This window comes from Haliotis cracherodii, unplaced genomic scaffold, assembly GCF_022045235.1.
Source record: "Haliotis cracherodii isolate W230 unplaced genomic scaffold, xgHalCrac1.p SCAF_6, whole genome shotgun sequence".
NCBI classification, from domain to species: domain Eukaryota; kingdom Metazoa; phylum Mollusca; class Gastropoda; order Lepetellida; family Haliotidae; genus Haliotis; species Haliotis cracherodii.
Window position 1 is genome coordinate 36,614,222 of NW_027266319.1, and position 26,387 is coordinate 36,640,608.

General features: G+C 42.2%; 1 pseudogene; it reads left to right on the plus strand.

Annotated features, from left to right (window-relative positions):
- The first annotated feature begins 366 nt into the window (after window positions 1–366).
- LOC139444718 (protein draper-like) lies at window positions 367–26,387 on the plus strand (annotated as a pseudogene).

Here is a 26,387-nt window from a genome sequence, read left to right on the forward strand (position 1 = left end):
GCATGTCATCGTATCCCAATTGCGTGGATCAGTGGACATGATGTCAATCACTGGATTGTCTATTCTAGACACAATTATTTACTGACAGCCAACATATAGCCGTAATAATGCGGCTGTCAAACAACAAACAAACAAACAATGTAATGTGAACGAGTACGAGTAATCCTAGTATGATATGGGCAATAAATAGGGTTTAATAATATTAACTATTAACTATTGTATTTTACATGGAAAACTGGCAGTTCACAAATAGTCTATCCCTCACTTGTTGTCATATACAGCTTTAAGTCTTCAGTGTACTATTTTATGACAACTCTGCAGGCATCATCCCTCTCTCTGTCAGTTTACTTCCCTGTGTGTGTTGTTAGGAAACATGGCGACGGCAGTCGCTCCACACATCTATCATCTTTTACTGTTATATTTCCTTCACATAAGCCTTTCACAGCAAGGTAAGATATTCCCTGTAATTTCATGTTTTGATAATCACAGCATGTGTCTGTCCGTCATGTGATTCCATGCTTGAAGTACTGCAGTCTTCCATCATATTAAGGGTTTGTTACATTCGTGTACTTGGTTAAACCGGTTACGTGATTTTGACTTGAAACATGTATATAAGTCAAGTATACCATATTTTGTTTAATAAATGCTTCTGTCCCGTTAGCACTGTATAACTACGGTCAATGTATGTCATTGTATATACACACAGACACTCTCAGAGAAAAGGCCCGTTCTTTTTTAATTTTGAAAAGGGATTATTCACATATTTATCTTATGGATATTTCATTGTTCTTTAAATATGAATGTGGTGAGAATTTATAAAGACTGACCTATGATTAAATCAGGATATTCATTTTCAACAGACTATACAATATAAGGCGTATAGCATCAACCACTTCACAAAGTCACCCACTTAAACGATGATGGATTATACTGCATCCCACATAGGAATAGGCTCATTGTGTACCATACAAAAGGTCAGCAAGTCAGGGGTGTTCAATAATGATATACTGCATCACACACAGGAATAGGCTCATTGCATGCCATAGAGAAGGTCAGCGTATCAGGGGTCTTCAGGTACGATATACTGGATCCCACACAGGAAAGATCTCAATGTGTGACCTACAGGGTGTCAGTGAATCAGGGGTGTTCAATAAGGAAAAACTGCATCCCTACACAGGAAGAGGATCAATGTGGTCCAAACAGAACGTCAGCGAATCAGGGGTCCTCTTTAATGACATACTGCATCACACACAGGAATAGGCTCATTGTGTGCCATACAGAACGTCAGCGAATCAGGGGTCCTAAGTAATGATATACTGCATCACACACAGTAATAGGCTCATTGTGTGCCATACAGAACGTCAGCGAATCAGGGGTCCTAAGTAATGATATACTGCATCACACACAGTAATAGGCTCATTGTGTGCCATACAGAACGTCAGCGAATCAGGGGTCCTCAGTAACGATATACTGCATTCCACACAGGAATAGGCTCATTGTGTGCCAAACAGAACGTCAGCGAATCAGGGGTCCTAAGTAATGATATACTGCATCACACACAGTAATAGGCTCATTGTGTGCCAAACAGAACGTCAGCGAATCAGGGGTCCTAAGTAATGATATACTGCATCACACACAGTAATAGGCTCATTGTGTGCCATACAGAACGTCAGCGAATCAGGGGTCCTAAGTAATGATATACTGCATCACACACAGTAATAGGCTCATTGTGTGCCATACAGAACGTCAGCGAATCAGGGGCTTTCAGTTTTGATATACTCAACTCTCCAGGACGACAGGGTGCTGATTCGATATATGGAGACTGGTCACATTCAATCATGTGCTTTCCACTTGTCCATGTGCATAATAATACTGTTGATGTTCTCAAAACACTGGTGCATTACATTGCAACAACGTCTGGAATGTCTAATTGGTTGAAGAGTGTGTCAAGTGTGTGTGAAACCCAGATGTAACACAATGTCATCTTTCAGCAGCAGCCTCACAGGAGTGTCACTGTACAAGCGGATGTGACGTCAACTTCCGGTGCACTGGCGGCTGTCTCCAGGGCTGGTCAGGCCCCACGTGTCAGATCCGTTAGTAGAACACCATGTCTGTAGACGGATTCAGTTCCTGCCATATGTAAGTCATGATGATTGATACGTTCGTTCAGAAATATTGCCCACAGAGTTTGCAGGGCTTGTAAGGCCCAACTTGTCAGATACGTGTGGAACACTATCGAACTATGATCACTGACGAACGTTTCTTGAGATGTGCCAGGACGTAAGAAACCTCAACGATACAAACTTCATACACGTTTAACCTGCAGCACATTCTAAAATGTAGGAAATAACATTATTTCAAATTTCAGTGTTTATAAAAGTTTTAGGTCTTTTAATTTAATGCGGTTTGCGGAAGCGGAAGTGACTGAGAAACAATTTTGAACATGTATTGTGTATATTGTGCGGCGCATAATTACATGAAAGTAGCAGCATGTGAGGGGACGAAACATGAAACAGTCAGTTGCTGAAAACGTCATCCGTAGTAAACAAGCCATGCAATTGGTGAGTGACTTAATTTGGTTGAACGCAGATTAGGAAAGTATCTTGAAGTTATATAAATCGATGTGGGAGAGTGAATAACCCGAGGTTCAAGACCACTTTCTGAGACCATCTTTTGGTTTCGATAAAATCATTTTCATTTCCTGTTTTTCATCTTAAACCATGTTTTTGATTTCCTCCCTTATGTATTGAATTTGACAAACAATGTCTTTCCACAGTAAATGAGCGCAGTGGTCTATTCAGGCCGAAACAAGGTCAAGCCGTATTGTACTTGTTATGAACCGACCCGTAGGCACTGTGTCCCTCTCATTATTGCGGTACATCTGCACGCGTTCTTACAAATGTTATGCATTTCAGGGTTTAAATAAGATTATAAATGAACAACTAACAACACAGTCATCGAGACGTGTAATAACCGATAGACCAAAAAGGACATGTTATAAATAATTGTTGAAAATGATAGCAATGCACCCACAGACTTGTCTGAAAATTGTCTCCTTTTTTATCATTGTGGTGAACTTTCTAACAAACGTCGCATTTAAGGGGTTACATAAAAATACAGCTGGACAACTAACAAAATATCGAGAATTTTAAGACCAACCAGACCAAATGTGACATGTTTTAAATAATTGTTTAAAAAAGAACAGAAATGAATGTACTTTTTGAATTAATTACCCATGAGGCTATATTTCAATTGTCCATATGTCCCAGTGACTTTTCATAAACCTATAACAAATAAAATACAAAATGCGGATTATCTTGTCATGAATTAGGAAAGAAAATGGCAAAAGAATAAATAAATTACATTGTTAATTCAAATTTGATGTAAACAAATTTAAAGTTGCAGAGCGATTCAACATTTACAGATTACACCAGTATTCGCAGAACAACCCTGCCTGAAGCATGCGTAAATGTTGAATTATTGTAAGTGTTAAATCATATTTCAATTGCAATGACATGAGCTTGAAGGAAACACTTTTCATGACAACAGTTGCATTTTCCATAGATCTATTTTGAAAAATGGCGACCTGAAATTCAGTCAGTTACAAGGAGGAAACTCAGCATAAAGACTGGTATTCTTCAATTGCATTTGACTTGTTGAGAATATGATTATTTCCTTACCTAAACGGAGGAATTAATTGGCCTCAGTATTCCGTCATCACACTGCACATTTACTAAGCCCCTCCTCCACTTAAATTACGTCATATTTCCATTTCCATGTCAATGGAATCATTATTGAAAAGTACAGAGAATGAATACACGAAAAACTTCATGAATATCATGGGTACCAAAGACACTTGACAGTTGTCAGTCACCAATTAACATAAATAAGTATAGAAACCTTTTTCGGTATTGTGGAACAATATCTAAAAATGATTGAAGATGAATATGAAGTTTCCGAAAATATGAGAAATGTATGAAATATGTTTTTCCTGGAGAAACCAGGCTTCTGACAGTTCTTTGTAGCTTAACAGAGGGGAAGAACTGACCGAGGCATGTGTGCGTGTTTGATGACGGGGGGGGGGGGGGGGGGGTACTGGTCCCCGTGGATGAACTGGGAAAGGCAATCTACATGATACATAAACATCGTATTAAAGGGCGATACTAGTTGATATATTTCCATATATATATATGATATAAATGATAGCCCCCCGCGGTGATAGGGCCGTCAAGTCGATTGTTTTAATCGGAAGAGGTTGTTGTGATTTAACACCTCTGACTTTTCAAATTCTGCTTACTAAGGAATTCTCTATTTCCAAGGAAATCTCAGTGCAATTAATAACCTATGATTGTACAAATAATTTGTATTTAAGAATGTTTAATGACAATGACTGAGAAGAACGTACTTTTCTGTAAACATTCGCTTCCAATGTGATACTACTGTCAAATCGACTGCGGTTGTTGTTGTGATGTAATACATCTACCTGGCCCATCAGAATTCAAGTAATTTCCAAATTCTTGGTAGAATAATGCTTTACTGAGAAACGAATCCCCATGAAATCACTAAAACACACATAATATGTTTATTACCAGGGAACATAGCTCTGAACAAATCAACACAACAAAGCAGCACTCTCAATGACTGTAAGTGGGCGAGTACAGCCGCCAAGAGAGACGTGTGTGGGGACAAGACTTCCTCCCTGGCTGTGGACGGTGTGACCAGCAGCAGGTACTGGTCAGGGACCTGCACACATACCGCGCCAGGCCGGACATCCGCCTGGTGGAGGGTGGACCTGGGAGAGACACACCTCATCACCAATCTCACAATATTCTTCTCAAATAGACGCAAGTATACTTAACACATTCTGCAGTGACCAGGAAACCACAAAAAAAGGTAGTTACAGTTGATGATAATGATGATGATTAAGTGAGTGAGTGAGTGGGTGAATGAGTGGAGTTTAACGCCGCTTTGAGTAGTATTCGAGTTATGTCAAGGCGTGTCAGCTTAATGTGGGAGGAAATCCCGAAGTCATATACGTCTTAGCCGTTTGCCACTTTGATGAAACCCACGAGCACGGGTGTGGTGCTGACAAACCTGGAAACATGATCTGGGAGAACCGGGAATCGAACCTACGCACAGCGAATCGCGGTTTCCGTGCCTCCCTCAAGGTTAGAATTTTGAAAATCCACATCCAAAGTCTGTTGAGGGAAGGGGTGTGGGTAGAATATATTAGCAGTATTATATGGGACCCGTGAAGATCCGATTTAGAATAGGTCTTCAGCACCCCATGCTTGTCGTAAGAGGCGACTAACGGGATCGGGTGGTCAGGCTCGCTGACTCGGTTGATATCCCAATTGTGTGGATCGATGCTCAAAAACTGCTGTATATATTCTGCTACAGCTCAAATGGAGGTAAAATGTATTACTGAAAAAGCTGAAAATTGAAATAAGAATCGAACAAGATTAAAAATTCCTGGTGTCCTCATTAGCGGAAAGATGTCAAGTTTCAGCTTCATTGTGAAGTATCATATGGCCAGTTAGTCCATAAATGGATTTCATGGATAATTAAAAACTCTATTATCAGTTGAAAATGAATGCAGACAAGCAATATCCATGCAATCAGAATCCATTCCGCCCTTCAAGACCGTTGATCTTAGTAGCATACTTGTCCATAAACTGTCTTGGGATAAATGTCATATTATACCCTCGTGTTGACGTCTTGATGCACATAATACTTAGTTACCTCCGTGGCATAGTGGATAGAGCGTCTCCCGGGGAGCGGTAGATCCGGGGTTCGACCCTGACAGCGTCATACCAAAAGACGTTAAAAGTTGGTACTTGTTACCCTGCCTAGCGCTCGGTATTAAGCTGATATAACAAGGACTGGGCGGTGTCAGATATACTGTGTCTGAGTGTATCATGTTAAACTGCTGCATGGTTTCTCAGAAGGCTCCATGAAACAGGCATAAGCTCCGGACTGCTACAGGCGTACACACACCACACACGCCACATACACACACACAGGCACGTCGGTTTATGAGTTGAATAATCTTGAACGGAATAATATGACCTATTTCATCTAACCTTTCCAGAACGAAGGAGAGGTTTCTTTGTACGGCTTTGGTCATCTCTGCTATCAACAGAACCAGTCCCACCTTCCCTGGTCTTACATCTGTACGGCGTCATGCTGCAAATACTTACATTTTAAGCAAATTGTGTGTGACGGGTGCAACTGGTAGGGCAGGACATTCCTTCCCTTTTCGCGACTACCTGGTGTCATCACATTTTCTGTGATGTTCATTTACCATCAGTGGTCTAATTGATGTTAAATGCACGTATGTCCACATGAAACAGTTAATTGTCGATTCAACCAGCCGATTACCACGTTATATTCTCTTGTTGAAGCATTGATGTACATTTTTAATTGTTTGTTTCTAGAAAAAATGAGAGGTTTCTTGGTACGCGTAGACGGTCATCCCTGCTATCAACGGGACCGGTCGTCGCTTCTCCGCTCCCCTGTCAGCTTCAGCTGTGATACACCTACATCTGGACAACGTGTCACTGTTCGTCTGCCAACACTGACCGACTCGGAGTACATTCTCAATCTGTGTGAAGTGGAAATATATGGCAAGCAAAGGACATAAATGATTTATATGAAAAAACACATGCGAAATTAATATTTTATTATGATCACCCATGTGTGTGGAAGTTGATGTTTACTTCTTCGGTAATCATTGTAATGTGATAAAACTGAAAATGTTTACTATTCAGTTACAACAAAATACTTATTATATATTTTTACGTCTTTGCAGAGTGTGCTGACGGGAGTTTCGGGCCTGGCTGTAGTTCCTGGTGTTTGTGTAAGAACACATCTGAGGTGTGTGACAAAGACACTGGACACTGTGAGAGTGGCTGTGCTGACGGGCATACTGGGGCGGACTGCCAGGAACGTAAGTACACATCGGGTCAGAGTCCAATGAATGAAACTATATACCAGTTTTGCACTGGAGAAAGTTATGTCTATTTGATTCCTAAAAGGGTTACATATTACCATTTTTCAACACTTTTAACAATTTTCCATAGGAAACGGCTTGATTGGATATTATAAATTACGTATCAGAAAGTAAACGAGGATATCCGTGTTGGTAGACACAAGCCACAATAATTCTCGAAAAACCTCCTATGGTGAGCACGTTTTGCAAATCTACATATTTAGATGGATGTGGCAAATTATGGAAAGATCTTTTATCAAATCCCTCGAATGAATCTTTGGTTTTACAAAATTAGAGTTTCTGAATATTTCATCTACAAACGTCCATAACTGTCGTTAAGACATTATATTATATATAACATGATATGAATGGATCACTGAAAATCAGTGATGATTCCAAGTGTTCGCGAACAGGATAAGCACGTCCTTCGCCACTGAAAGCACCCGTCACTCACACAATTTGCATAAAAAGTACTTCTTTGTTTGTTGCTTAACGCCGGCGATCTGTGAACAATCGAGTCTGGGTCAGTCAAATCAGCGACAGCAAGTCCGGACCAAACTAGGACACTGATTCTCGATACCAAAACGACATGTTAACTTTGAAACACCTCTGTCGTAGCAAATGTTCTGCTGCTTGCAAGCCAAGAGAAATACTTAGATGGTCGGGCTGGACACTCCATGCGGACAATGGACACTAGCACGATGAGGTCGTGCGTTATCGTCCATGAGGATGAAGTCCTGTCCGATTGCACCAGCATACGGTCTCACGTGCACATTCAGAATGTCATCCCTGCAGCGACCACCTGCCATTGTGCCCCGCTGTAGAACATCGTGATCGGTTCTTCCAGCTCCACTGATCCCACCTAAATCCTGATTCAGCCCCATCCATAGCGGTCATGTTTGGCTACGTTTGAATCCAGAAATCCTTCTTGTCTACGCAACATTCGGCACGAGGATCTGTAAAGTTTAGACAGTATCAGCAGTAAAAAGTACCGAAGCCCAGTCTTGGTCTATCCAACTCATATGTTCTTCAGCCCAATCCACACGTGCCTGCCTGTGTTGTCGGGTCAGAATGCAGCTTCACGGAGACGATAAGGTACTGGAGTGAAGGGGCAAGCCGTCAAAAGTGCCAGGCAGATCCACTGGTCGTGGTATAAATAAACTGCATTTCAACAGATACTAGTACCTGCATAAGTAGGGTATGTTAATGTATGATATACTACTATACTACTGTCTGAGTAGAAACGTTAACGCTAGTGGCGTTCCGCAGGTCGTTCCTGAGTGTGGTGATAGCGTCTTGCTGCAGGAAACCTGACTTCCAGCTGTGTGGGGAAACGCTGTCGATCACCTGCATGTTGCTGGGTAGCTGATTCAAACGTCTGGTATCGATTCCATACCCTGCTGCTCACACTTTGGCTCACACCAAAGACGTTTCAAGCATGCCTATGCCTACTTCTTTGGCCTTCAAACGACGTCGTTGATGCTGAAGGAGCATAAGTGCTTTCAGTTGTTGCAATCCTCAGTAGCAAATGTTGTCGTCACAATACATATAATTCAGGTTTGGTTTTCAAGCACCACGTGCACCATGACTGCCTGTCTCTGGTTGTTCATCAAGAAATTGAGGTCCTATGGACGTAACCCAATCATTGTGTCCCGGAATATTTCAATCTTTATTTTTGGGGTATTTTTTTATGTCATCAAAACTTCACCCTCAGCAAACTTGGAGTTGTAAAACTCAACCTAACTATCACTCACCTGACAACAGTATTAAAAAACATGGCATATCAAACATATGGACGGGCAAAGAACTCGAAATGCAGATAGATGGAAGGTGAGATAGATTTGAAGTTGGAATTATCAGGGTTTTTTCAATTATTTCCAAAAATGTATTTGTTTTGTCGACGAACGCTTCTGGGCTGGCTGTAGTTTCAGATGTTAGTGTTTGAACATGTCTGAGGTATGAATACACAATGTCATTTAAAAAGTGGGAAATGTAACATTGGGATAACACTTTCTTACTAAAGTACAGATTCTCGTATTTTATTTAAAGTTGACTCCCGTCCGGGATTCGAGCCCACACTTGCCAGAGTGAGGCACCTAATCGCCAGCACACAAAGTCAGCGATCTAACCCACTGAGCTACCGAGGCTTCCACAAAAATGAAAGTCCGACAAATGGTAGTCTAGATCACGTACTTGTGTATCCCTCTGACAAGTCTAACTTGGCACGGCACCTACGACCGAATGCACAATGCAATTTAGAATGTGGTCAAATGTAACAAATGTTACATTTGGGCTAACACTTTCTCAGCACTTTCTCAGTTAAGTACAGGTTCACGTATATTTGGGGGGATTAGGTGCCTCACTCGGACAGTGTGGGTTCGAATCCCGGGCGGGACAACCCCCCCCCCAATTGTTTACAAAAAATACGAGAATCTGTACTTAACTAAGAAAGTGTTATCTCAGATATAACATTTGTTACATTTGACAACTTTCTAAATGGCCACAAGCATGATGTTGTCAACACTTATTCGACACAGACACTCCAGTGGTCACACCAAGCATATGATTCAACTGTACTGTCGGAAAAGCTAACAAAAATGCTTTATGCCGGTTAAAACAAGATCAGAAGTTTCACAGACAGTTGCTATTTATAATATATAAAGTAACTACCGATCTAACGACCTGTGGTTTGCAGTATTTCAGTTAAAATGAGCTCCAGATAACGACATTTCTTTCCTAAAATCTGCTATTAATCTCTATATTGTCAAACTATGTTATTTTACTTACATTATTTAATTAAAAAACACATATTCAATTAATCTGATTCCGTTACAAGGAATTTGAATAAATACACCGCTTTATCAATCTTCATCTCAAGTTGTCCCTACCCAAACACCCCTATGTCCATTGATAGTCTCTCCCAAACAGATTATACTGGTCTGTGACAACACGGATTACACTGAGACATGGAGAACTATTCATGGTTAGACAACCCAGGCATAGTGACGCTCTGACAATTAGATGACCCGAGTTGTAACCCAATGCATCCCACCTGAAAGCAAGGCGTCCTGTGGAGTGTCAACCAACCAGCTTACCATCGGCTAGGTCACACCAAGGACAGGTTGTGCGCCAATGGCGAAACACCATGTTAACAGGCGAATGAAGGTTCTGCCTCCGATTCATTGCGACGTAGCGGCGAACGGTATGCCAGGGCAACATTTTTTTACCATGATCAGTATGGGGGCGGTAGTGTCATGGTGTGAGGCGATGTCACACAAGACAGGCGAACTGATTTGGCTATCGCCAATGGACATTTGACTGACCAGTTATATGTTGACAGAATTTTGCGTCCTGTCGTTGTTCCGTTCGTAATAATTATCTGCAGAAACTGTTAACTGCAAGATGACAATGCCAGACCACATCGTGCACAGGTCGTCACATATTACCTCCGACGATAAGGGATATGGACTATGGACGGGCCCACTAAGTCCCCTAACATGTCCCCAATCGGGCATCTTCGGGATGTTCCGGAAGTTTAAAGGATGACAATTTTACCATGGCGCACATTTTAGGTGATTTACTTCTCCAGTAACATTGGAATGCAGTGACCCAAAACCATTTCATTGTGATGCGAAGGCCCTGCAATGTCGTTACAGCTTGTCCCCCGGGACGCTATGGCCAGGGATGCAAGGAGACGTGTGGACATTGTGATGGAGGGGATCGGAACTGTGACGAGGTAGATGGGACTTGTACATTTGGCTGTCAGGACAAGTGGAGTGGAACATTGTGCAAAGGTTTGTATCAAGACTGGTTAGGCTGCTTGGCCACTCGCCTCATTAAAGAAAACACAAATGCTTGTAAGAGACAAGGTGCAAGAAACAATGTTGCTCAAACATGTAATCATCCTCTGATTTCAGTATGAACACTTTCGGTTACAAATAACAGGAACGATCACACGATATGCGAAGTAGATGGCAGCGCGAGTGAATAGCTGAATAATTATTGTCAAATGCACAGGAATCCGCAACACTTTTGTTGTTGGGTTAGTTTGCCATATTTGGAACAAACCCAATACAAGACCTCACGTACTTTCGTGTATGGTTGACTGTACTTGTTCCAGAGTGCAGTGACTTCTGGTTTGGTGGCCGATGTGACAGAGGGTGTAAATGTAAGGAGACGTATCAAGTGTGTGACAAGAAGACAGGTCAGTGTGACTCTGGGTGTGAAGATGGATGGACAGGACTGGACTGTCAAACACGTGAGTAGTGCAGTCGGGGTGATCACCTCCAGATGTCAAACCCATTTATCACATGCTTATGATGTGTAGGTTGCAGTCACTACAAGCTTCAAAGCATGTGTGGCAATACGGAATGAGCAGAAAATACGATGGAAGTAAACCATGAGTGCATGGTTAATGTTTTAAGAATAGTAGAGAGTTTTAAAAAAGACGCCTCTTTTTGTCTGACTGTGACTTTATATATATTGGGTCACAATGAGCGGTGTGGCGTCATAATATTGATATGCGGTAATCCTTGTAAGACTTGTTTCCTTTACTGATATCCGCAACATGTGTGCTTAACTATGTTACATGTTCAATGCCTTACATACAAGTGAGTAAATTATGTTAATGTAATAAAAACAATTGAAGATCTACATCTATAATGTTTCCTTAATTCAAATCGACAGTCGTCAAACCTACAGATAACATAGCGCTACATTGAAAGCTCAGTATGTTTATCTCCAAATTAACAAGCGTTTAATTTTCATCATCCTGCTTTACTGATATCATCATAAATCATTATAGATTTGTTAGATTATCACAATAAACAGTCAGTGGTTGTTGTAATCTCTCAATCTTGATGACAGGCTGGGTTCATTTCTGATATACCTACTGGTTCAATACACAAGGTCGACAACCTATCACCCCTAAGTCAGATTTGATGCGTCTGACAGTAACATATGTATATATTGTTGATATTTGATTTTTTTCACTCAAGTCAAGTATGTTTTAATTTATCGGGATGAGACCCAATCTACAATTCAAAGGTCGTTGCACAAACTTAGTTTAGTCAGTCAAACAATACCAAATCTAAGTTGTGCACTAAAATTCAGGAACAAATACTCGATGCTTATGAAATCTGATTCAAGTGGAAAAGTGAAACATTGGTTTCGCCAGTTTCAACACATGAAATAAAAGTATGTATCCTTCTGATCTGGTCAAATGTATTCCTAATATCGACTGCCGAGTATTGTTGTAACACCTTGCATACTGCTGAATCTAGCTTATGTACTAGATACATCTTCGGTATCTATTTGTAGAGAACATTCACGTGTGTAACATAAGTCAGGATTAGTTATCAAATACATATTTTGACTTGTATTGTAAGTGGTGATATAAATAATCGCATTTTATTTCATTGAGAAACTGATCAAAATTTGCAAGAATGATTTTCATATTTCTCGTCAACTCCAAACGATAATGTCAAATATCTATTACTAAAGAACAGTAAAATGGCTGTAATAGTCGGTCCTCCATCCACGGTGATGCTGATGTAACATGGCTACCCGTTGAGTAACACCTACCTTTACACCTGTAATAGTCGGTCCTCCATCCGCGGTGATGCTGATGTTACATGGCTACACGTTGATTAACACCGACCTTTACACCTGTAATAGTCGGTCCTCCATCCACGGTGATGTTGATGTAACATGGCTACACGTTGATTAACACCGACCTTTACACCTGTAATAGTCGGTCCTCCATCCACGGTGATGTTGATGTAACATGGCTACACGTTGATTAACACCTACCTTTAGACCTGTAATAGTCGGTCCTCCATCCACGGTGATGCTGATGTAACATGGCTACCCGTTGATGAACACCTACCTTTACACCTGTAATAGTCGGTCCTCCATCCGCGGTGATGCTCTACATAACGGCACTACATGTCGTGATACCCTGTAGTCAGGCAGGCAGAACAGGGAGGGGCTGTCAGCAATGTGAGTTTACATAACGGCACTACATATTGTGATACCCTGTAGTCAGGCAGGCAGAACAGGGAGGGGCTTTCAGCAATGTGAGTTTACATAACAGCACTACATATTGTGATACCCTGTAGTCAGGCAGGCAGAACAGGGAGGGGCTGTCAGCAATGTGAGTTTACATAACGGCACTACATATTGTGATACCCTGTAGTCAGGCAGGCAGAACAGGGAGGGACTGTCAGCAATGTGAGTTTACATAACAGCACTACATATTGTGATACCCTGTAGTCAGGCAGGCAGAACAGGGAGGGGCTTTCAGCAATATGAGTTTACATAACGGCACTACATATTGTGATACCCTGTAGTCAGGCAGGCAGAACAGGGAGGGGCTTTCAGCAATGTGAGTGTACATAACGGCACTACATATTGATATCACTGAAGGATGTTGTGCGATAATTGCCGACAAAGATTGCCCAAATGCATCTACATCTGAATGTCAGTGCAAATGTACAGGCCTCGTTTGCTATATTGGTCGTTATTGTTCAATGCATAAAATGTACTTGATATCCTGGAACTTTGAAAAGAAATAGCTATAGCATCCAGCATAAGTTTATGGAACCGTAGTGATATATTCGTGTCCATGTTAGTGTTTACAAACTTCCGAACTGTATCTATATAGAGCTGTTTTGTTTCAAGTATGCGAGCCCGGCAGTTACGGCCTGAAGTGGGAAGGGCGGTGTGGTCAGCGTGCAGGAAGACTTCTCATATTCATGTCCATTTCGGTGTTCAGCATTTCCCTTGCTTTAGTCGTATAGATCTGTTTTGTTTCAAGTATGCGAGGCCGGCAGTTACGGCCTGAGGTGTGAAGGGCGGTGTGGTCAGCGTGCAGGAAGGCATCTTAGATTCACGCACATTTCGGTGTTCACCATTTCCCTTGCTGTATTCAGATAGATCTGTTTTGTTTCAAGTATGCGAGGCCGGCAGTTACGGCCTGAAGTGGGAAGGGCGGTGTGGTCAGCGTGCAGGAAGGCATCTTAGATTCACGCACATTTCGGTGTTCACCATTTCCCTTGCTGTATTCAGATAGATCTGTTTTGTTTCAAGTATGCGAGGCCGGCAGTTACGGCCTGAGGTGTGAAGGGCGGTGTGGTCAGCGTGCAGGAAGGCATGTTAGATTCACGCACATTTCGGTGTTCACCATTTCCCTTGCTGTATTCAGATAGATCTGTTTTGTTTCAAGTATGCGAGGCCGGCAGTTACGGCCTGAGGTGTGAAGGGCGGTGTGGTCAGCGTGCAGGAAGGCATGTTAGATTCACGCACATTTCGGTGTTCACCATTTCCCTTGCTGTATTCAGATAGATCTGTTTTGTTTCAAGTATGCGAGGCCGGCAGTTACGGCCTGAGGTGTGAAGGGCGGTGTGGTCAGCGTACAGGAAGGCATCTTAGATTCACGCACATTTCGGTGTTCACCATTTCCCTTGCTGTATTCAGATAGATCTGTTTTGTTTCAAGTATGCGAGGCCGGCAGTTACGGCCTGAGGTGTGAAGGGCGGTGTGGTCAGCGTGCAGGAAGGCATGTTAGATTCACGCACATTTCGGTGTTCACCATTTCCCTTGCTGTATTCAGATAGATCTGTTTTGTTTCAAGTATGCGAGGCCGGCAGTTACGGCCTGAGGTGTGAAGGGCGATGTGGTCAGCGTACAGGAAGGCATCTTAGATTCACGCACATTTCGGTGTTCACCATTTCCCTTGCTGTATTCAGATAGATCTGCTTTGTTTCAAGTATGCGAGGCCGGCAGTTACGGCCTGAGGTGTGAAGGGCGGTGTGGTCAGCGTGCAGGAAGACTTCTCATATTCACGTCCATTTCGGTGTTCACCATTTCCCTTGCTGTATTCAGATAGATCTGTTTTGTTTCAAGTATGCGAGGCCGGCAGTTACGGCCTGAAGTGTGAAGGGCGGTGTGGTCACTGTGAAGGTGGTCACACGAACTGCAGTCCCCACAACGGCTCCTGTCACCTTGGTTGTGAGGGCAACTGGAGAGGAAGGCATTGTGGAGGTCACTTGTTGAGTCAGCTTTTGTCACAAGATGGTTGGTTGGTTTCTTGTTTAACGCCGTATTCAGCAATATTCCAGCTATATGACGGCGGTCTGTAAAATATCGGATCTGGAGCAGACAATCCAGTGATTGATATCATGAGCATCGATCCATTGGGATCGATGACATGCATCGACCAAGTCAGCGAGCCTGACCACCCGATCCCGTTAGTCGCCTCTTACGAGAATCATAGTCGCCTTTTACTGTCACAAGATGTGTGTACTCTGATTGCCCAGGACCGGACCGTGAAGCCCTAATCATTAGTGACACCTAGTGTTGTACAATACACAATATATACAATGTACTGCCACTAAGTGTAACATACTATGCATTCCACGATAAAAGATTGTTGGGAATCACATTGGACGACACGCATGACATAATTACCTCATGTTCTGAAATGTGTCCACAAGAGCAAAACACAGGTATTTTACCTACCACATCTTGCAAGAAATGAGTGAGTGAACTTGGTCAACGCCGCTTTGTACAGTATTCAGTTCTTTCACAGCGTGTCAGCTTAATGTGGGAGGAAAGTCTGGACTTATGCAGGTTTACCACCTTGGTGACACCCATGAGCACGGGTATAGTGCTGAAAAGCCTAGATCCCACAATCATAGGTTTCTGGCGTGCGAAAGGGACGAACTCTGCAGCGTGAATTGCGTCGCCACCTGTGGGCCATCTCTGCCCCCTCGTAAGAAATAGGGGCGGTAGGGTAACCTAGTGGTTAAAGCTTTTGCTCGTCACGCCGAAGACCCGGGTTCGATTCCCGACATGTGTGAAGCCCATTTCTGGTGTCCCCCGCCGTGATATTGCTGGAATATTGCTAAAAGCGGCGTAAAACCATACTCATACACTCACTCGTAAAAAATAAAAGCAACGTTCTGTCTACCTCTTTGATTTGCAATTGTATTTGTCAATGGTGCCACAAATTGGTCATCAAAAGTTCCGAGCTTACTCTAGGGTGAATGTTATACAGTGAAATTACATTGTCTGGTCCAGAATCATAGCTTGAATATTGCCCAGAGCAGCTTTAAACAACAAACAAAACAAAATTACCTTTAAGAGTCCGATACCATGGATGCACATTCTATATTTTCGTTTTGCGAATTACAAGTTCACTGCACAAATTACCGCATGGAAAATGAAATAAAATCACTTAACATGTCTTCATTCATGTGCGATCCATCCTTGTGTCTATACAAATACGAACACAATAAATTAGTAAACAACTACAAACCAGAGCAAACAATCCATATTCTGACAAACTGAATCAATGTCTAACAGGAATTCCAACTGTGACACTCATGTGACAGGCAGTAAAACAAATTCGAACAATTAAAAAATTAATATAGGTTAATGATTTAGTTTTAGTTTTTTTAGAAAGAATTTCTGAACAAAAACTTGACCCTAATAGAATACAACGCGTCGCCTTAGAAAAAAGACTATTTGCTCAATTTTGGAGATATAGTCTTTTTCGTCTGTGCGTACTGTGTAACAATGTAAACGAACTGTGTTTACCACGCAGAGTGCAAGGACCGTTTCTATGGGGCTCAGTGCAGCTCTAGATGTGGACGGTGTCGTAGTAACGCCACCTGCAGCACAATGTCAGGCGACTGCCCGGATGGATGTGAACCAGGATGGCAAGGGATGACATGTGACCAAGGTAACCCGGTTGTTTGACTTTCACATTACACCCACTTGCTTCAAACAAATCAAGGTACATTTTGCATTTCAATTATTTTTACACATGTTTCTGTACCTTATTGTGCTTACAGTCCACTGTGACCTTTGTACCCTTGTGTGGCCTGTAATGTGACCTTCCAATACTGTATCAGTACTTTGTACACGGAACTGTTTGTTTTTTGTCGAATCGAATTAAATTTTGTATTCCAACCCAAATAAGCATTCTACTACAGGGTGAATGTTGAATGGCAGGATATTGTATGTTAGTTACAACTAAGATGAGTGTTACCTTTTTCATTTTTGAGTCCCTCAACAGCTTCACTGTTGTTGACAGAATGTGACGAAGGCAGATATGGTGCCGGGTGTTCTGAGACTTGTGGTCAGTGTGCAGGGAAGTGCAGCCCTGCTGATGGATCATGTGACCGGGAGGGATGCGGTGATTGGTGGACAGGGAAGAGATGTGACGTAGGTAAGTGACCTGTTGTCAGGGCGGGTGGACAAGGCAGAGATGTGACGTAGGTGAGTGACCTGTAGTCAGGGCGGCTGGACAAGGCAGAGATGTGACGTAGGTAAGTAACCTGTAGTCAGGGCGGCTGGACAAGGCAGAGATGTGACGTAGGTAAGTGACCTGTAGTCAGGGCGGCTGGACAAGGCAGAGATGTGACGTAGGTAAGTGACCTGTAGTCAGGGCGGGTGGACAAGGCAGAGATGTGACGTAGGTAAGTGACCTGTAGTCAGGGCGGCTGGACAAGGCAGAGATGTGACGTAGGTGAGTGACCTGTAGCCAGAGAGAGTGGACGAGGCAGAGATTTGATGTAGGTGAGTGACCTGTAATCAGGGAGGTGGACAGAGCAGAGATTCGACGTAGGTGAGTGACCTGTAATCAGGGAGGTGGACAGAGCAGAGATTCGACGTAGGTGAGTGACCTGTAGCTAGGGAGGGTAGACGGGGCAGAGATGTGACGTAGGTAAGTAACCTGTAGCCAGGGAGGTGGACAGGGCAGAGATGTGACGTAGGTGAGTGACCTGTAGTCAGGGAGGGTGGACGGGGCAGAGATGTGACATAGGTAAGTAACCTGTAGTCAGGGAGAGTGGACAAGGCAGAGATGTGACGTAGGTGAGTGACCTGTAGTCAGGGCGGGTGGACAAGGCAGAGATGTGACATAGGTAAGTAACCTGTAGTCAGGGCGGGTGGACAAGGCAGAGATGTGACGTAGGTAAGTGACCTGTAGTCAGGGCGGCTGGACAAGGCAGAGATGTGACGTAGGTGAGTGACCTGTAGCCAGAGAGAGTGGACGAGGCAGAGATGTGATGTAGGTGAGTGACCTGTAATCAGGGAGGTGGACAGAGCAGAGATTCGACGTAGGTGAGTGACCTGTAATCAGGGAGGTGGACAGAGCAGAGATTCGACGTAGGTGAGTGACCTGTAGCTAGGGAGGGTAGACGGGGCAGAGATGTGACGTAGGTGAGTGACCTGTAGTCAGGGCGGGTGGACGGGGCAGAGATGTGACGTAGGTGAGTAACCTGTAGCCAGGGAGGTGGACAGGGCAGAGATGTGACGTAGGTGAGTGACCTGTAGTCAGGGAGGGTGGACGGGGCAGATATGTGACATAGGTAAGTAACCTGTAGTTCGGGAGAGTGGACAAGGCAGAGATGTGACGTAGGTAAGTAACCTGTAGCCAGGGAGGGTGGACGGGGCAGAGATGTGACGTAGGTGAGTGACCTGTAGCCAGGGAGGGTAGACAAGGCAGACATGTGACGTAGATGAGTCACCTGTAGTCAGGGAGGTGGACATGGCAGAGATTCGACGTAGGTAATTGACCTGTAGTCAGGGAGGGTGGACAGAACAAAGATGTGACGGTGGAGGTACACGGCAGCACGAGTGACTAGCTGAATACTTATTATCAAATGCACATGAACCCACAACGCTTTTGTAGTTTGGTTTGTTTCCACACCAATCCATGACGGGTTTTGTCTTGTACAGTCGTCTTTTAATTTCATCATTATGTTGTCAAGAATTATGCTAAGTAATTGTGTCAGATGTGTCAGGGAAGCAGTTTTAATATCTTGATGATTGAAATCATTTCACTCTGCTGTCATGCTCTCAACAACAAGGTCCTGCTTGTCCGGTGGGACGCAACAGCCAGGGATGCAAGGAGACGTGTGGACATTGTGATGGAGGGGATCAGAACTGTAACGAGGTAGATGGGCGCTGTACCCGTGGCTGTCAGGACAACTGGAGTGGAAGATTGTGCAAAGGTTTGTAGATGTTTTAAGGCTTTGTCTTTCCACCTTAATCTCTTTATGTTTCTTGGTCAGGATACGTTTACCTTTTTTGTATCATACACCTTTACCCCTTTACACCAATTTGTATCACTATTTGGTAGTGATTCATAACCACGCGCTCATGGTATTGTCGGAATCGTACAATGGCCTTTATACCACCGACAAAACACGTCTGGCATGTATACTTGAGTGGAACATTGTGTAAAAGTTTGTGTGAAACTTTGACTTGCCTCCTTGGCCATGTAGCTCATTACAAGAAAATAACTATTCTCTTCATATATGACAAGGTGACAAATATTTTAGGACACACACTTGTTTTTTGTCAATGTGTCAAAAACAACAATTTGCATTTGCAACTACAAATCTATAATGATAATTGAATTTATTTATCTCAAGAAGCTTCTCGAAACCGTGAAATTTTTCAGAACAGTGAGAAGCAGAGAATCTGTGGTTTATATATGTGAAGCGAATACGTATCAAAATCGTACTTGTCAAGTATATTGAAAAATGTCAGGTCGAAAAGGCCTCGAATCGCTTCTCGCTGCTCTTGTATATGTACAACCAGCCTCCCAATACTGTCCCATGCAGAAACTTCTCGAACGATAAAGCCTGTCATGTTCACGCAAGAAGGTCTGGATAAATCCCAATTCCCCGTACAAAACCATCTGGAAAGTTCCACTCGCCTCTGTCAACCGCTGTTCAAATTTGACATCACTTGATATTTTGTTATCACCAGCCCATTCCTTTGATGATGGGGGGGGGGGGGGGGGGGGGGGGGGCTGTCAGTGATGTGAGTTTACATAACGGCACTACATGTCGTGATCCCCTGTAGTCAGGCAGGCAGAACAGGGAGGGACTGTCAGCAATGTGAGTTTACATAGCGGCACTACATGTTGTGATATTCTGTTGTCAGGCAGGCAGAACAGGGAGGGGCTCTCAGCAATGTGAGTTTATATAACAGCACTACATGTCGTGATACCCTGTAGTCAGGCAGTCAGAACAGGGAGGGGATGTCAGCAATGTGAGTTTAAATAACGGCACTACATGTTGTGATACCCTGTAGTCAGGCAGGCAGAACAGGGAGGGGCTGTCAGCAATGTGACTTTACATAACGGCACTACATGTCGTGATACCCTGTAGTCAGGCAGGCAGAACAGGGAGGAGCTGTCAGTTTACATAACGGCACTACATATTTATATCACTATAACATCCAGCATTAGTTTATGGAACTGAAAAGACACATTCGTGTCCATGCATGAACTGCAGTCCCAACAACGGCTCCTGTCACCTTGCTTGTGAGTTCAACTGGAGAGGTAGGCGTTGTGGAGGTGAGTCAGCTGTCACAAGATGTGTGCACTCTGATTATCCAGGGCAGGACCGTGAAGCCCTAATTATTATTGCACATGAAAACTATAAGAATAGAAATAACAAGGGACCGTTTGTCCAGCTGGTACGAGTAATCCTGTCTAACATGTTACAAAAGATTACCTAATAAACAATGAAATCGTAATATCATAGATCATTAAAAGTGGTCCGTGTGATCCATGTGAAGGGGGAGATGAGAACTGCATCTCCACTCACGGCTCCTGTGTCCGGGGTGTAAAAACACTTGACAGGTGGTTAACTTACATGTTGTTGTTTGTTTGTTGTTTAACGCCGCAGTCTGCAATATTACAGCTATATGACGGCGGTCTGTAAATAATCGAGTCAGGATCGGAGAATCCAGTGATTGACATCATGAGCATCGATCCATGCAGTTGGGACCGATGACATGCATCAACCAAGGCAGCGAGCCTGACCACCCGATCCCGTTAGTCGCCTCTTTCGACAAGCATAGTCGCCTTAACTTACATTTACACATTCTGGCGTCTTTAGTGATTGTCCTGTTTGTTATATTTGTTTGCAATAAGTAGAAATGTCAGTGGTATTACTACTCGTATTCCCAGTGTCCCCGAGTGCTAACATACAAGCAACACGTTCTGCTGTAACAGAGGGTAGTACAGAAACATGTGCAGTTTCACCTGCCGACATTCAGTTATTGTTATTGATGATGGCTCATGAGTGAGTGAGTGAGTGAGTGAGTGGGTGAGTGAGTGAGTGAGTGAGTGAGTGAGTGAGTATTGTTTTACGCCGCTTTTAGCAATATTCCAGCAATATCACGGCGGGGGACACCAAAAATGGGCTTCATACATTGTACCCATGTGTAGACAGACCAGCTATGATACTTGGAAGTTCTTAATTCCAACTAAAACAATGTTTGTCACAACTATTCCCATTTTCAGCTCCAATGTTTGCCATTTCTAAAAATTGTACCTTTTCCTGCCTAAAACATGAATAATAATCATTTGTAAAACTGTTAAAATGACTATATTTTATGCACATTCAGCACGTGTGGGAACTGTTTCTGTATCAATGTTGTTTGACTATATGTCACTCTTTTTCAGGTATCAGAAATACTGACTCCAAACTTATAATTCCTGTGGTGGGATCCTGTGTGGCAATAATAATCATCATCATCGTAGGAAATGTTGCTGTAACAATGTACATCCTCAGGTAATATGATATATTGACTTTCCTTGTGGGTACTTTCAAGTAGTGATGTTATCAAAGTATTGATTTCACTCATTCACCAATTAACAAAAAATAATTTAAACTAAATGCTTATAATGTTTTATAACATGTTTATTTGGCTTCTGAAATAGAAAACCCAAAACGCAAATGTGATCTTCAAATTATATATGGATATGTTTTACAAAATATGAAACAAAACATGAAATAAATCTCAGTTGTCATCGTCACTGCATACTTAGGTTTGACGGACATTGATCTTGAAGCAGAGTCAGCATTTGTTGTCCCTCGTGTTTTGAAGAACGGGGGGATATAACGATCAGCATGTCTGTATCTCCGTATCTCCGTATCTCCGTATCTGCGGAACTTCTAAACCGTTGAATATTTCTCGATAAAACTTTCTATACAGATCAGTTTAGTGGTAAACTGATGCCTTTTGATGATTTGAGGGTTGTATTTTTTTTTACATTTCTTGTTTTCATGACTTTACTGAAAATGATGGAAGTGCTCGTTTCCGGTGAAGAACTCCAAAACAATTGAATATTTCTTGATGAAACTTGCTACACAGATCAGTCTAGTGGTTAACTGGTGCCTTTTGATTATTTGGGAAATTGAAAAATACTGAACAGGTCACTGAACTGAAGGTATCCAATGGCAATGAACCAAAAAATGATGTATAAGTATCCAAGCTCCTTTTCCGAGTGAGTGAGTGAGTGAGTGAGTTGGGTTTAACGCCGCCTTTAACAGTATTCCCGTTATATCGCGGCGTGTCAGCTTAATGTGGGAAGAAAGCTCGAAGTGATGCAGGTCGTTTACCACTTCGGTGAAACCCACGAGCACGGGTTTATATATATGGTTCTGACAAAACCTAGAAACATAGTCAGGGCGAACCGGGATTCGAACCCACAATCATAGGTTTTTGGCGTGCCCAGAGAATCGCGGTGCCTTAGACGACTGGGCCATCCGTGCCCCCTTCCTTTACCGAATTGCACCAGATCGGGGGATATATCATCCCCTGATGACAATACATGATTGAGTCTTGTTTACATAACAGGCGTTTTAGCATTGGTATAATCTGAACACATCAGCATAAATGTCGAACACCTGGTGTCATGACTGATTTTAAGTGATCTATTGAAATATTTTAATCACTATTTTGCCCTCTTAGGCCAAATGGAATCTGCTTCAACACATAACCATGAATGATTATTCTCTGGTGCTGACGTTTTGATTTGTTTACAACACTTAGGTGTTTATCGTAGATATCGGATAGATGAATATGTATTCCAACATGCATCAAGATCATTGATCAAATAATGTTCATATATGTTACCCGTGAAGATCCGGGTTAGAATAAGTCTTCAGCAACCCATGCTTGCCGTATGAGGCGACCATGCTTGTCGTTAATGGCGACTAACGGGATCGGGTAGTCAGGCTCGCTGACTTGGTTGATTCATGTCATCGTATCCCAATTGCATAGATCGATGATCATGATGTCAATCACTGGATTTTCTGGTCCAGATTCGATTATTTACAGAGCACCGTCATATATAGCTGGAATATTGCCGAAGGCGTCGTTAAAGAACACACAAAAATTGTTTTAAAAATCCTATTTGTTTAGGTAATTGTTCATGAAAATATTTAGTCCTGCACCATGACTGTGGAATATTCTATATGAAATCAGCATTGGGAATTTTTATATTTTATAGAGTCAAGAAGGATATTGTGTAATAGAAGTTTTCATAGACTAAATGTTTGTCTAGAAAAGGTTAGATTGGTGGGTTTATTGAACTTTATCTGTTTTGAGAATTGTTGATACCATGCGCAACCGCCATCACACATACAGGATCCAAGTGCAACCACGTCGTAAACAAACGGCCGCGTATTAACACTTACGTCTACACCTGTACAGACAACAGCAATATAATGTAATAACCTGTGAAACATCACACACCAAATGCCAACATATTGGACCCTTTTAGCCATTTCACAATACAAAGGGACTTTAATCATCAAAACATGTCTTCCACAGGTCATATTGCTCAGAGGAGATCTGACTTTATGCCCAAGGAAAAATCCTAGCAAATATGCTACAATGAAATGGCATAAGAATGCTTTGCAGACCATTGAGAGTTCATCGGGTACCTTGACGCCACAATCAAATCACATGCTCACTGAACTCTGTAAGCTCAAGACTCTCACGCTATTTACAAACTGTTTTGGGGGATACATTGCTTCTTAACCTCGTGTCTTCGTAGAAACGTGGGGAAGCCTCGGGGTTGAAAGATTGTTGAAAGATTTGATATTATATAACATGACATTCGGGTGAGACTTTCAAACAGATGTTCTTGTGTGTGGAATATGAATATGTAAAGGCTTTGTTGCTTTTAATTTACTTGTTCACTGCCATTCTAACAAATTTGAAGAAAATTGTATTCTGTTATGGTTGGTTTACATAATCAGAAGCCTAGACGTGTATATTGACGTAGAGACGTGCAATGTAGCGATGCTAAGATATGCCTTCGTTGTATGATGTCACGTAAATCAGGACCTAGGTGGTCACGGTCCTTCAAGACAAGACCCATGTTGTATTTGACCGTTTGCTCCTATTTGATTGTAGGAGGCGTAAAGTCAGACAAGGGGAGACCACTGCGCATCATCTTGAATTCGTCAATCTTGGCAGACAAGAGGAAGGCGAGGACGTGGACTCAACACCCCAAATTTACCAGAACACCACGACATCGACGGGCATATACGAAGACCTCGGCCTCACACCAGACCACGTCTATGAAGAACTGTTCGGTGCATTTGAAACACCAATGGGTAATGCAGGTGGAACGCCCGCACCAAGCATAACCTCATGTACATTGATTTGATACCTGTGCAGAATATGAAACCTTTGACTTTATGAAACATGTCATGCCTAAAGTAAAATTGCAAAGATAGCAAAATCAGCACAAAACAAAGTATGACTTGAAGTTAAATGATTCATTTGCACAAGGCACAACCAAAGCCAGGCTGAAATAAATCCGAGGATCCCTATCCATGCATTCGATCTTGGAGCTGTGTTCTGATACCATTGTCCTCTTAACGACTTGTCTTAACGATAATTTCACTTTGGTGAGCTTGATCCCGATTCATTTTGGAAGTTTTAGGCACTGATTTGCCTGGTGAAAACTCAAATATCCTCACGCTGCCTTGACAAAGCTGGACGATTGCTGACTGTGAGATAATATACATGGTGAACATTCATCAAACACTTACATGCGTAGATAATTACTTTTATAGTTGTGTTCGCAATTGTTTTGAAGCGAACAGCTTTCCTAGATTGTTAAACCGTTTTCGTGGTCTAGTAGCGCGTAAGCTCAGAGAGCTGAAGGTTAGATGTTCGATCCCCCGTCGCGTCATACTAAAAGACATTAAAAGGACGGTACTTGTTGTTACACTGCCTGGCATTCGACATGAAGGGAATTTAACAAGGACTGGTCGGCTCGGAGTCAGTATACTGTGTCAGAGTGGGGTATTTAGGTTAAACTGCATGGTATCTCGGTGGGCTAGCACTATTATTAGTCTTATGATTATGGAAAGGGTTTTGACGCATATAGTTATATACATAATAGGTATATGTTCAAATGTTATTACCTTGTTTTAACAATGTCCCATTATATTTCGTGGGGTTGACTGTTAAATATAACCGTTGATCAAAATGTAACCTCATATTGCCAACTTGATGCTGTAATTGTTACCAGGCAACATCAAGAACAAGCTATTTTCTTGCACCATTGCAAGCAGTTTGCGTGATTCTTAACTGTATCTTTGTATAATATATTATTATTATCAAGCATTTGCCTTATGTTTCTCAAAGTTTTTTATCATGCCGTGTTCTCTTTTTGTGTATATGTTTTCGTCTACTCACTTCTCTGTCCGTTTCTTTCTTACCATGATTCATTTGAATTTTGTAATTTCTCTGACCCTAATTTTGTATTTACGTTGCTGCTTATGTTTTTTCTAGTATTTGACATGTTATTGTTATATAAGGCTGTCTACTGCTATGTCCTGTTGCATATTGTTTCGTTGATGATGAAAGACATACTAATTTGTGTATTGTTGTCATCTTGATAACTGTATATGTCTACACATATCGTACACAAGACATTTCATCGCTTAACTCCGTTAACAATTCTGATGCGTTTATTATTAATGATGCTGGTTCATAGGCTTTTTAAACTTAATGATTTTTGGATCATTTTTTGCCAACTTTTTATTTATGTTGCATTTTCATTTTACAGTTGCGCATATTACACATACGGTGATTGTGCTTTAAGAGAAGAGTAAATGAAAGCTTGACAGCACCTGTTGAAATACCCAATATCCTGATTTATATTTGCAAAATATTTTGTAAGTGAGTAGTTTTGAGTAAGGTCTCATTGGATAACCTGGAAAGTTGGCATATTGTGTATACTTCCAAAGTTTTTTCAGCACCAAGATTATGGTGTTTACAGGATTATAGTTGTGTAAGGAGAACCCGAGTAAAACGTTTTCTTTTGAAATATGAATGTTTGTTTTCCCTTGGCTTGTCTTATCTTAGTGGCATCTTGCATCGCAGTCATTTTAAACCAATAATTCTGGGGCATATTTTACCACCTGAGGCCTGACTTTGCAACTGCATTTCGAAATTCATTGCTAATGTGTTATAGAAATGTAAAATATGTGACTACAAAACATGTGCACCGCCCGCCCCCATCTATCGTGTCGTATTAAAAAATAATATATTTGAA